At 42.3% G+C, this 12813-nt stretch overlaps 1 protein-coding gene and 1 long non-coding RNA gene across 4 annotated transcripts in view; one reads left to right on the top strand and one right to left on the bottom strand.

Annotated features, from left to right (window-relative positions):
* The window catches only part of LOC117367932 (collagen alpha-1(I) chain-like), a 539431-nt gene that overhangs the window by 341857 nt on the left and 184761 nt on the right, over positions 1–12813 (top strand). The gene's annotated exons all lie outside the window — the stretch shown is intronic.
* Positions 1–12813, bottom strand: part of LOC117367933 — a 109939-nt gene that overhangs the window by 62832 nt on the left and 34294 nt on the right. The gene's annotated exons all lie outside the window — the stretch shown is intronic.

Below are 12813 nucleotides of genomic sequence, written 5' to 3'. Positions count from 1 at the left end.
ATCGAGGTTTCTGCTCGTAAGTGATTGGGCAATGAATTCCATAGGGAAGGTGCAGTGACGGCAAAGTTATTAGATCTCAGCTTATTGATTAGTTTCAAAGATGGTACAACACGAAGGTTTTGTGACGTAGATTGGAGCAATTTAGCAGGTTGATATGGAATAAGGAGTCTATCAATGAGTTTGGGTTGGCTATTGGAACGAGTAGTAAGGGTTAACAGTAAAATTTTGTAACTAATTCTGTGCTAGACAGGCAGCCAATGAGCATGATTTAATGAGACAGTCAGCATGGGTTCAGCCGAGGGAGATCTTGCCTCACCAATTTGCTTGACTTCTTTGAAGGTGTGAATAAACATGTGGATGAAAGTGAATTGGCTGATCTAGTGTATCTAGATTTTCAGAAAGTTTTTGACAAAGTTCCTTATGAAAGTTTCCTGAGAAAATGAAAACATCATGGGATAGGTGGCAAAGTTCAGTTGTGGATTAGGAATTGGTTATCGGATAGAAAACAGAGGGTAGGGTTAAATGGTCATTTTTCTCAATGGAGGAGAATAAACAGTGGAGTGCCACAGGGATCTTTCCTGGGATCGGTGCTATTTAACTTATTTATAAATGATCTGGAAATCCGAACGACTGAGGTGATTAAATTTGCAGATGACACTAAACTGTTCAAAGTTGTTAAAATGCATGTGGATTGTGAAAAATTGCAGGTAGACCCTAGGAAATTGGAAGACTGGTTGTCCAAGTGGCAGATGAAATTTAATGTGGACAAATGCAAAGTGATGCACATTGGGAAAGATAACCTGAATCACAGTTACCGAATGCTAGGGTCCACCTTGGGGGTTAGCACACAAAAAAAGGATCTGGATGTCATCATAGACAATACAATGAAACCTTCCATCTAATGTGCGGTGGCGGTCAAAAAAGCAAACAAGATACTAGGAATTATTTAAAAAGGGATAGTTAACAAGACTAAGAATGTTATAATGCCCCTGTATTGCTCCATGGTGCGACCTCATCTGGAGTATTGCATTCAATTCTGGTCTCCTTATCTCAAGAAAGATATAGCAGCACTAGAAAAGGTTCAAAGAAGAGCGACCAAGATGATAAACGGATGGAACTTCTCGTACGAGGAAAGACTAAAAAGGTTAGGGCTCTACAGCTTGGAAAAGAGATGGCTGAGGGGAGTTATGATTGAAGTCTACAAAATCCTGAGTGGAGTACAATGGGTACAAGTGGATTGATTTTTCACTCGTCAAAAATTACAAAGACTAGGGGGACACTCGAAGTTACAGAGAAATACTTTTAAAATTAATAGGAGGAAATATTTTTTCACTCAAAGAATAGTTAAGCTCTGGAATGTATTGCCAGAGGTTGTGGTAAGAGTGGGTAGCATAGCTGGTTTTAAGAAGGGTTTAGACAATTTCCTGGAGGAAAAGTCCATAGTCTGTTATTGTAAAAGACATGAGGCAAGCCACTTTTTGCCCTGGATCGGTAGCATGGAAGATTGCTACTTTATGGGTTTTAATCATGTACTAGTGACCTGGATTAGCCACTGTGAGAACGGGCTACTGGGCTTGATGGACCTTTAGTCTGACCCAGTATGTCTATTCTTATGTTCTCCGTCACAGTCAGAAGTGGACATTCAAAATATAATATAAAAGAGGAAGTACTACTAATGGGTGATTTTAATATGCCAGATGTTGATTGGAATATCCATATTGTTGAGTCTCCTAGAAATAGGGAGATCCTAGATTTGCTACATGGAGAACTTTCCAGCAGTTGGTATTCGAATCCATGCAGGATGGGGCCATACTGGATTTAGTGCTTACAAACGGGGAAGTATTTCTGATGTTTTGGTGGGTGATCATCTGGCATGGAGACTGAGAGGGGGACATGATCAAAACATTCAAGATAATGAAGGGAATAGACTTAGTAGATAAAGACAGGTTGTTCACCCTCTCTAAGGTAGAACGAGAGGGCACTCTCTAAAGTTAAAAGGGGATAGATTCTGTACAAATGTAAGGAAGTTCTTCTTCACCCAGAGAGTGGTAGAAAACTGGAACGCTCTCCTGGAGGCTGTTATAGGGGAAAACACCCTCCAGGGATTCAAGACAAAATTAGACAAGTTCCTGCTGAACCAGAATGTACGCAGGTAAGGCTAGATTCAGGGCACTAGTCTTTCACCTGGGGGCCGCCTCAGGAGGGACTGCTGGGCACAATGGACCATTGGTCTGACCCAGCAGCAGCAATTCTTATGTTCATCACATGGTATGGTTTAATATTAAATCCACGAACACAAGTGTGGAAGGACAATATAATATTAAATACAACACCCTTCTACTCAAAAAAACACACACTCCAAAGGAGAAGAGGATAGAGTGGAAATAAATACCAAATTTCCTGTCGGTGCAAGAGCTTTACAAACATCTTAGCCCAACCAATGTGAAGGAATATAAAGGCAAAAGCCTCAGAACCCCCCTCACACACAAACATCTACTCAAGTGAAACAGGTGTGGGAAAATTCTCCAGGCATAAATCTCATCATAGGCATAAAAAACCTTTCACATTAGGAGATGTTATAAGCCTTAAGCAATGCAGGGAAAACACAAATTGAATAAAAGCACTCTCAGCTGCTTATAATCCTCATTCAAATAATCATGAAGAAAAAAATATATGTATACTTATCCCACACAATGGTAGATACATAGAGCAAGTGTCACATCGACAAGGTGCCCAGCATTTCACCGGAAACGGCTGCTTCAGGATATGCTGGCTCCCAACCACTCAGCACTCCTCTGCTTCAATGCAGCCTTATTCGAAAGCAAAGGTTTAAAAGAACTAACTTTGTTCAGATGGAGGATTACATCAAGAAGTTGTCTGGATGGAAACATCTGAAAGTAGGAAAGCAGTGGGCAAAACTGAATGGAGATTTGTGTGGCTACCCTCCACTTTAAATGTTATATCAAACCAAATTGTTTGATAATCACTACCAGCCATGGGGCACCAACTTGGATGCTAGAAATACTTACCCCATTGGTAAGCACCATATCCAGCATTGCTTTTTCCCTCATGGGTTCTGTCACTATTTGTCTAAGCAGAGCACTTTGAAAGGTATTCATAATCTTTTTTCTTCTTTCCAATGCCATAGACAGAATTTTCCAATCCACTTCCGGCAGTTTGAAATCATCCAGCAGTAGCACCACCTACCCATTCCCAGATTCTGGATATCTGTAACCAGATCTTTACCAATTTGCTGTAATTGTATCAGAGGTCTGTAGACAACGTTCATGTTGAGAGACGTTCAATCTTGTCTTTTCAAAGTGATCCATATCACTTCTTCCTTTCCCCAGGCCCCCTGCATTTCAGTCACTTGGATATTGTTCTTCACATAGAGAGCTATTCCTCCACCTTTTCGACCATCCCTATCCTTTCCAAAAAGATTATAGCTGGGTATGTTGCATCCCATCCATGGGAATCACTGAACCATGTCTTTGTGGTAGGAACAATATCTAAGTCTGCCTCTAACATCATGGCCTGTAGATCATGTACTTTGTTGCTTAGTGTGATCTGGCCGGACGGTCATCACCTGGGATCTGGCCGAATGGTCATCACCCGTCACTTCTTCACCTCCAGACACTTCTGTTATGTTTTCCTCACTTACACAACTCACACACTTCTAAAAACCTGACCAAGCTCTTCCAAACAATTCCTGGTTACCACCGGGTCCTCCCTGGACTTCTAGGTTTTCAGGCAGCTTCTGGTACCATCCCCAGTCTCTCTTCTGGTTGCCGCTGGTCCCTCCGCTTATCACTCACCAGTCACTGTCAATCCTAGAGGTTTTTGCACTTAACCAGGTCCTCTCCAACCTTCATTGCTTCTGAGTCTTCTGGTAGCTTCCAGTACCATTACCAGTCTTTACACTGGTTGCCACCAGCCCCGTCGGTCCCTCCACCAGTCATTCACCAGTTTCCATCAGCCTAGGACCTTGAACTCTTCTAGCTGCTTGTGGAGCCACCACCGGTCCTCTGATCCCCAGCCTTATGGGTTCCTATGGGTCCTGGACAATCTTCACTGGTCCTTCTGCCGGTCATCAAGCCCCTCTGGCTACACATTCTTCCAGACCCATTCCCAGTCACTCAGTTGTCTTATCTCAGACACATGCCCTGAGGACTCCTTCCAGCCACTCATTTTCCACACTCCCTAAGGACTCTCCCAATTGCTCAACTTCTTTCTCTCCAACATGCCCTCTCTATGCTCTAAGCTGTTCTGGACAGACTAGTCTACAGGTTTATTGAGGGTTAAGCCAAATCCAGCATTTCTCCCCTCAAGGATTGCCTGGCTCCCAAAGGAGTTCTTGTTTTCCCTAGCTCTCTGCTCAGGAGCTGTTCTTTTCAGCACCCTTTTCCACTCAGGGGGAGTGGACAGCTCCCAGGTGCCTTTGCAGGTTCTGATATACTCAGACTCCCTCTGCTGGAACTTCACCCTGTCACACAGACTGTATTTGTGGTCATTGCTTTCCAGCTTACCTGATGGCTTACACTTACCTGGGCACTTTGCTACCCTGCCCCAACGATTCTAGCTTAAAACCTTCTTCAGTAGATTAAGCAGTCTGCTTCTGAAGATACTTCTCTTCTCTGATAGATGCATACCATCTCTGCTCAGCAGCCCTTGGAAAATCATCCGGTGGTCAAAGAGACCAAGTAAATTAAATGTTCATATTCATTTTTCCTGATTTTGTGAGCAGTTATTTTTTGATGAATGATTATCTACAAACGGGGAGATGCAGAAAGATAAATTCTTAATCTGCAAAAAATAAGTGCAAAAATTACTAAGAGATGTGTATAAATTATGTTATTTGAGATTTGTGTTCCACCATTTCCCCACGAAATGGGTTCAGAGCGGGTCACAGTAACAATTTAATAGGTACATCCTTCTAACCACAGGAGGAGGAAAATCATGCAAACTTACTTAAACACAGGTTTCATTTTTTTAATCAAAAGCCATATAAAAATGAATCAAATGAATTTCTAAAGGTAACAAAATAAACAGTCCTGTTTATGATTCTTTATTAAGCAACCCAGCAACTGAAATAAGTAGTGAAAATGTTCTGGTCCCTCCCCGTGCAGAGTTTTAAAGACCAAACACAACATAAACTCAAAGTGTAGATTGACTTGGGAGCCCGTGAAGGTTCAGCAGTAAAGGTGTAACATGGTTGTATCTCGACTTCCTATATACATGTCAATCTAGCGGTTGTATTCTGCACTAAGCAAATTTTCTTCTGAAGTTTCACTGAAATTCTAGAATAAAAGGAATTACACTACTCTCAAGTATTGTGGAAGAAAATATGCTCTTGTTATTTTTATCATCAGTTTGGCTCCCTTTTGATAAAACTCAGTTTCTTTTCTACAGTATCCCTGGGTAGTTCAAGTACAGCACCCCTTAGTTTTTTGTTGTTGTTGTTTTTTTTGCCTTATTTAATCCTGATCTATTCCCAAATGGAAACACCACTTATTTAAGCCAGTGTATTGTAACAACTTCCTAAGTCTACAAATGTAGTCTGAAATTGTTCAGAAAATGCCAGAATGATTAGTTTCTGTAGAAGTGTTTGCAAAGCCTTCAAAGCCTTGAATTATTTTATGTCTTAGAAAGCCTAGTGGTTCTCCTGTCAATGAGGTGTGAGAGCTGCTGGGGTCTTAGATTCAATGAAGTAAAACCTGAGCAGAGCAGTATGCTCTCCTGCGAGCAGATACAGTACCTTGAAAAATACTTCACACCCTTGTACCTATTTCATAATCTATCTAAAAAATGCTATGCAAAATGAATAAATCAGGCACTGTATAAATAGTGCATTTGGAGCATGTCTGAGTGATGCCTCCCCATTTCCCCTGAGCATGAGCTTCAGATGCAGAAAGATTGAGCCCTAGTTTAACCTAACTTACTGTAATATGAATGTTGTAAGAAAGCAATCCTCTGTTCTATGATGATCCAAAAATATTATGTTGAAAAGGACAAGCTGATTGATTTCTAGGTCATCCTGTTTCATGTATGGCAATATGGTTCCAATTTCCCTAAGATAACATCTTCATGTATGCAGAGGAAGTAAACCCAAGACTAGTCTTTTTGACCTGGAGCTATAGTTTTATCCTTGCCTACTACTTTTTCCGTATTCTTCTCCCTCTCTCCCCTCTCTCCTAACTTTTCCCTTCTCATTATCTCCATCAGTGAGTTACAGTCACATGGGAAAGGAAAGAAAAATGATCAGTGTACGGCAGTTTCTCATTACAAGAAGTGAAGCAGATGCTGTATTCTGCCCATACCTTGTTTCCACTTACAACTTGCCATGGGTGCAAAGTACCACTGATGTATTCACTTTTGTATGACCAAATTTTTTTCATGAAAAATAGTGCATATAGGGTTGTAAATGCAATCTAGATGTCTTATTTTTTTCCTCCAACCTGAATATGACCCAAAAATATACATAAGTGGCTTTGAAAATTGCCTGTATTGGAGGTAATTTTATAAATATATGCCCTTTTTGCACATGCAAAAGAGGTACCTAGAAAACTGCTTCTGTAATACACACGTCACAGTTCTTACATTTCTGTTTGTCAGTGATAGTGTATGTTTAAGCAGAATCCATTGAGGAAACAGGATCAGTAAATAATAAATATACTATATAACAAGTCCACACACAAAGTATACATTACAAACACACAGCTCATACTTTTATGCAATATAAGGGCAATTGTACATGTGGAGGGGCATAATCAAAAACAACGTCAAAGTCCCCTTTTGGCCTAAGGCCCTAGGCGCACAAAGTAGGCAGCATGGAAATTTCCATTCTCGAAAAAAACATCAAAAATTTCTTTTTTTCGAGAATGGCCTATCTGAATGTTCAGCAGTTTAATCGCCCAGACTGCCACTATGTGAATGCTTACAACACATTCCCGACCAAAAAATCACCCAAATCCCAAATGCTCAAAACAAGACCTTTTAGGTGAAGGAGGGGCCAGTCCTTCGCCTATAAGCATGATTCTCTAACTGGCGTTTGTCATACACAACGCAGGTTAGAGAATCGTAGAATAGTCGTCCCCCCTCCCGCAACTATTGCGGCAGGAGAGATGCCCAATCTCTGCCGCCGAGACTCCCCCTGACACATCTTGGCAGGAGAGATGCCCAATCTCTCCTGCCAAAACTTCCCAAACCTGCGCAATCGCACTCTTCGCCAGCAGGAGAGATGCCCAATCTCCCCTGCCGGACATCTCCCTCCCCCCCCCCCCCCCCCCACTGCTTGATCTTAACATCCCTTGGCAAATAACCTTTTTTTGATGGCCGACCAGACAGTTCTTCCATCCGGCCAGCGGCCTTTGTCTGAATGGCGGACTTGCGCCCTCCCTGGTGTATTGTGGGATGCAACAGGGAGGGGCCTAGGGCCTGGTTAGCCTGGGTGCCTAAGGCCCCACCCATAAGAGGGGGTGGGAGGGGTGTCCGGAAGGAGGGACTGGGCATCCCTCCTGCTGGTAAAGAACGTGCCAGTTCAGGGGGCTTCCGGCAGGAGAGATTGGGTATCTTTCCTGCCGTGATGTGTCAGGGGGGGTGGCAGCAGGAGAGCTTGGGCATCTCTCCTGCCATCATCATTACAGGTGCAGGGGGACGGGTTGCCTGGGCCACTGAGGCGGCCCACTCTGGAACTTATGCCTGTTTTGACTTCGTCTAAGTCAAAACGTATAAGTTCCATCTGGCAACCTGTCAAATTCTTTTAGTTATGGCTGCCGGACGACTAAGTCTAGGTCAGCCCACATCCCACCCACCTCCCACAATATCCACTCCTCCAAAAATGCCCCTTTTCACTCTGGGCGTACAGAAGCACTGAAAAGGCCTAAGCTGTTTTGATTATCGGTACTTGGACAACCTGTCTTTTTGATTGTCCAAGTACTGACTTAGGCCGGTTTTTGGACTTTTTTTTTTATTATGAGCCTCATAGGCTCTAATATTTACACGTGTACAGTCAAACCTCGGTTTGCAAGTAACCCGGTTGCGAGTGTTTTGCAAGACGAGCAAAACATTCTCGCAAAATGTGTCTCGCAAACCGAGTGTTGACTCGATTTGCGAGCACCCCCCCCCCCCCCCGATAACCGGCATCACTCTCCCCCTCTCGCAAAGGCCTCCCTCGCTCGAACCGGCACCCCCCCCCGCCTGAACAACTTAAACTTACCCCCGCCCCCCCCAATCTGGCACCGGCACGCAGCCCACAAGACGTGCCGGTGCCGCTAGAAGATCTTCCTGCTTCAGCCGGCCTTGAGCATGCATCTGCATATGCTCAAGGACTTCTAATATCTCCCTCTCGCCGATATTTTTTATTTTTTATTTTTGCATTTTGTAAAGTTTTATATTTTAATTATATATATTTTCAATTTTGTTATCTGCTAAGGATGTTAAACTCCTCCAATACAATATCGGAAAATTGCGAGCCATGTAATCGAGGGATTAAAAACTGGCTGGAGCATAGGAAACAGAGAGTGGGGGTAAATGGATAATACTCGGACTGGAAGAGCGTCACCAGTGGGGTGCCGCAGGGCTCGGTGCTTGGACCCGTGTTCTTCAACATCTTTATAAACGATCTGGACATTGGTACGATGAGTGAGGTGATTAAATTTACAGACGATATGAAGTTATTCAGAGTAGTGAAGACATAAGAACATAAGAAATGCCTTCACCGGATCAGACCGAGGTCCATCAAGTCCGGCAATCCACTCACGCGGCGGCCCATTTAGGTTCTCTATTATGAAAACCTGAAATTACCGTATCCCTCAATATGATTTGCAAGAAGGTGTATATCCAATTTGTTCTTGAACCCCCGAAGAGTAGTATCCCCAGGAAGAGAATTCCAAGCGCCCACCACTCGTTGTGAGAAACAGAACTTCCTGGCATTCGTCCTGAACCTGCTGCCACCCAATTTCAGGCTGTGACCTCTTGTCCGTGTCACATCTGAAAATGTTAGTAATGCTGCTTCTTGGTCTATTTCATCAAATCCTTTTAATATTTTAAAAGTCTCTATCAAATCGCCTCTCAGTCTTCTCCTCTCGAGTGTGAACAGTCCCAGTTTCCTGAGGCGTTCTTCATAGCTCAAATTTTTCATTCCTTTGACTAGTTTTGTGGCTCGCCTTTGCACCTTCTCCAACAGAGTTATGTCCTTCTTAAGGTAAGGAGACCAGTGTTGGACACAGTACTCCAAGTGTGGTCTGACCATTGCTCTATAAAGTGGCATTATGACCTCTTCCGATCTACTCGTGATCCCGTTCTTAATTATGCCCAACATCCTGTTTGCTCTCTTCTCTGCCGCTGCACATTGCGCCGATGGCTTCAGGGTTCTGTCAATCAGTACCCCCAAATCCCTTTCATGTTCGCATTTTGCTAATGTTACCCCAAACATTCTATACTCGTGTTCTTTATTCTTCTTTCCTAGATGCATCACCTTGCATTATTTATGTTAAAATTCATCTGCCACTTTGTCGCCCATGTTTCCAGCTGTCTCAGATCCTTCTGAAGCTCTTCGCAGTCCCTTTGAGAGCCAACTGCCCGACATAATTTTGTATCATCGGTGAACTTTATTATATTGCATGTTGTTTCCTCCTCAAGATCGTTTATAAAAATATTGAACAAAATAGGCCCAAGAACTGAGCCCTGGGGCACTCCACTAGTCACTTTCACCCAGTCCGAGAATTTCCCTTTTATGCTAACCCTCTGCATTCTGTTCTCTAGCCATTTACCAATCCATCTATGCACTTCTCCTCCTATTCCGTGGCTTAGTAATTTCTTCATAAGCCTTGCATGTGGGACCTTGTCAAACGCTTCCTGGAAGCCCAAGTAAACTATGTCTACTGGATCACTAGTATCCATATGTTTGTTCACTTTCTCAAAGAATTGTAGTAAATTTGTCAAACAAGACTTCCCTTTCCTGAAGCCGTGTTGAATAGCCCTTATTAGGTTGTGATCCTCCAAGTGTTGCACAATGCTGTCTTTAATAAGTGTCTCGATTATCTTCCCAGGAACCGAAGTGAGGCTCACAGGTCGGTAGTTTCCTGGATCACCTCTTGATCCTTTTTTGAAAATCGGGATGACATTTGCTGTCCTCCAGTCTTCTGGTATTTGCCCTGTTCTAATTGACATGTTAGCTACTGTTTGTAATAGTTCACCAATTTCCACCTTAAGTTCCTTTAATACTCTCGGGTGAATTCCGTCTGGTCCAGGGGATTTGTCGTTTTTTAGTTTGTCAATCTGAACGTATATCATGTCCAACGTCACATTTACTGTTGCGAGGTTGTCCTTTATGCCTCCGGTTAATATCCTCCCTGTGTCTGGCACTGATGAAAGACACAGGGGGATTGCGAAGATATGCAACATGACATAATCAGGCTCGAGAAATGGGCATCGGCATGGCAGATGAGGTGGAGTTGAAGTGGCTTGGATTTTGGAGTTGATAGAGATAGTAGGGGAATTTGAATCAGACATCTTTTGTGAGGAAAGTGATACACATTGAGCAGAATAATCCAAATCATAGTTAACAGATGCTAGGGTTTACCTTAGGGGTCAATACCCAAGAAAAAAGATTTAGGTGTTATCTTAGACAGTACATTGAAACCTTCTGCCCAATGTGCAGCAACAGCCAAGAAAGCAAATAAGATGCTAGGAGTTATTAGAAAAGGAATGATAAATAACACTAAGAATATTATGATGTTTCTTATCACTCCATGGTGCGACCTCACCTCAAATATTACATTCAATTCTGGTCACGGTATCTCAAAAAAGATATAGCAGAAAAGGTTCAAAGAAGAGCTACCAAGATGATAAAGGGAATGGAATGCCTCTCGTATGAGGAAAGACTAAAGAGGTTAGTGCTCTTCAGCTTGACAAAAGACGGCTGAGGGGAGATATGATTGAACTTTAAAAAAAAAAATCCTGAGTGGTGTAGAATGGGTACAAGTAAATTTATTTCTTTACTCTATCAAAAATTACAATGATTAGGGAACACTCAGTGAAATTACATGGAAATACTTTTAAAATAAATAGGAGGAAATATTTTTTTCCACTGAAAGAATAGTTAAACTCTGGAATGCATTACCAGAGGATGTGGTAACAGCGGTTAACATAAATGGATTTATAAAAGGTTTGGACAAGTTCCTGGAGGAAAAGTCCATAGTCTTCTACTACTACTACTACTACTACTATTTATCATTTTTATAGCACTGAAGGGCATACGCAGCACTGTACATTTAACATTCAATGGACAGTCCCTGGTCAGCAGAGCTTACAATCTAATTTGGACAGACAAGACAGGACATCTCAGGGTTGGAGAGTTTCTGCTAGAAGGAATGATACAATGGGTAAAGGTATCTGACAGTGAGTGGGAATTAAGAATTGAAAGCAGCTTCAAAAAAGTAGATTGGATTTGAATACTGCTAGAGATGGAGCATGACCGACTCTGGCAAGCTGTTCCAAGCATACGGTGCTGCAAGAAAGAAGGGTTGGCAGTGGAGGAGAAGGTTACAGATAAGAGGGACTTACCTGATGAACGGAGTTCATGGGGGGTGGGGGGGAGATAAGTGAGGAGAGATATTGAAGGGCTATAGAGTGAAAGCACTTGTAAGTCTGTTATTGAGACAGACATGAGAGTGGCACTGCTTGCCCTGGGATCAGTAACATGGATGACGTCACGACGCCCGGTTCGTTTTGTTTTTTTATTCGAGCCGGGCGCATCTCACAGTCCCAGCACCATTTTGAGAGGAGCCGGCTTTACTTCCATCGGGTTGTAAGAAGCAAGGAGACATTTGAAGATGGTATATATCCCCTGAAGTAGCCCTTTCCAGGTGAAACAGAAAGTCTTTTCTGTCGGGATCAGGAGCTGAAAGCCTCTTTTGAAGTTTCACACCTTCAGATGAGTGTATTTTTTCCTTGATTGTGATTATGTGCTCCATGCCTCCAAACTACTTACATAAGTGAAACTGAGCTGTAGCCCTCGCTATTAATTTAGTTAAGTTTGGGATTCTGGTCACCAGTTTTTGACACAAATAATACATGGAATTTTGTGTTCATAGCTGTCATTATATTTAAAAAAAAGCTTTTGAAAAAAATGCGATTCTGCATGAATGGAAATGAGTGATTTATCTACTTATTTATATGTATGCAGAGTTTTTTTTATAAACCCGTGATGATGTGCTGTAGGTTGGGCACTTGTGTAGTCCCAGCCTCCCACAATTGAGGTTTATTTTTCTCCGTTATATTATGATTTTTCATACAGTCTGTTATGTCAGCAACTTTTGTATACGTGGCCTGAATGTTTCCCTGCTATTAACTACGTTCTACAATACGTACTTAATATACATTTATTAGCCATTACGATTGAATCCCAGAAATTTGTCCATTGTTAGATGGACCATTGGTCTGACCTAGTTTGGCTAGTCTTATGTTCTTATTGTATGTTCTCATCCTGGCTGACCTTAAAGCACTCAAGGGCTGATAAAATCCCAAACTGGCTAAAATCATCAGAAAAACAAAATTGTTTAAAATTTTAAATCCCAAAACTATCCCTTTATACTTAATTCTCTGATCAATGGGCAACCAATGCAAGTTTTTTATATTGGAGACACGGTAACAGCCAGAGAGAACTCTTGCATTGGTGTGCATTACCTGGAACTCTTAGGAAGTCCAATCAACAGTCCATTAAAATAGTCAAAGCAGGGAACTATGATGCTTTGAATCGATATAAAATTAGATTTTGAGCCAATCAGGGCCTTAGCCCCCTCCCATTGCATC

The sequence above is a fragment of the Geotrypetes seraphini genome, chromosome 10 (assembly GCF_902459505.1).
Source record: "Geotrypetes seraphini chromosome 10, aGeoSer1.1, whole genome shotgun sequence".
Lineage (NCBI taxonomy): Eukaryota > Metazoa > Chordata > Amphibia > Gymnophiona > Dermophiidae > Geotrypetes > Geotrypetes seraphini.
The sequence above is the reverse complement of the archived record's forward strand: the minus strand, read 5'-3'. Positions and strand labels throughout refer to the sequence as shown.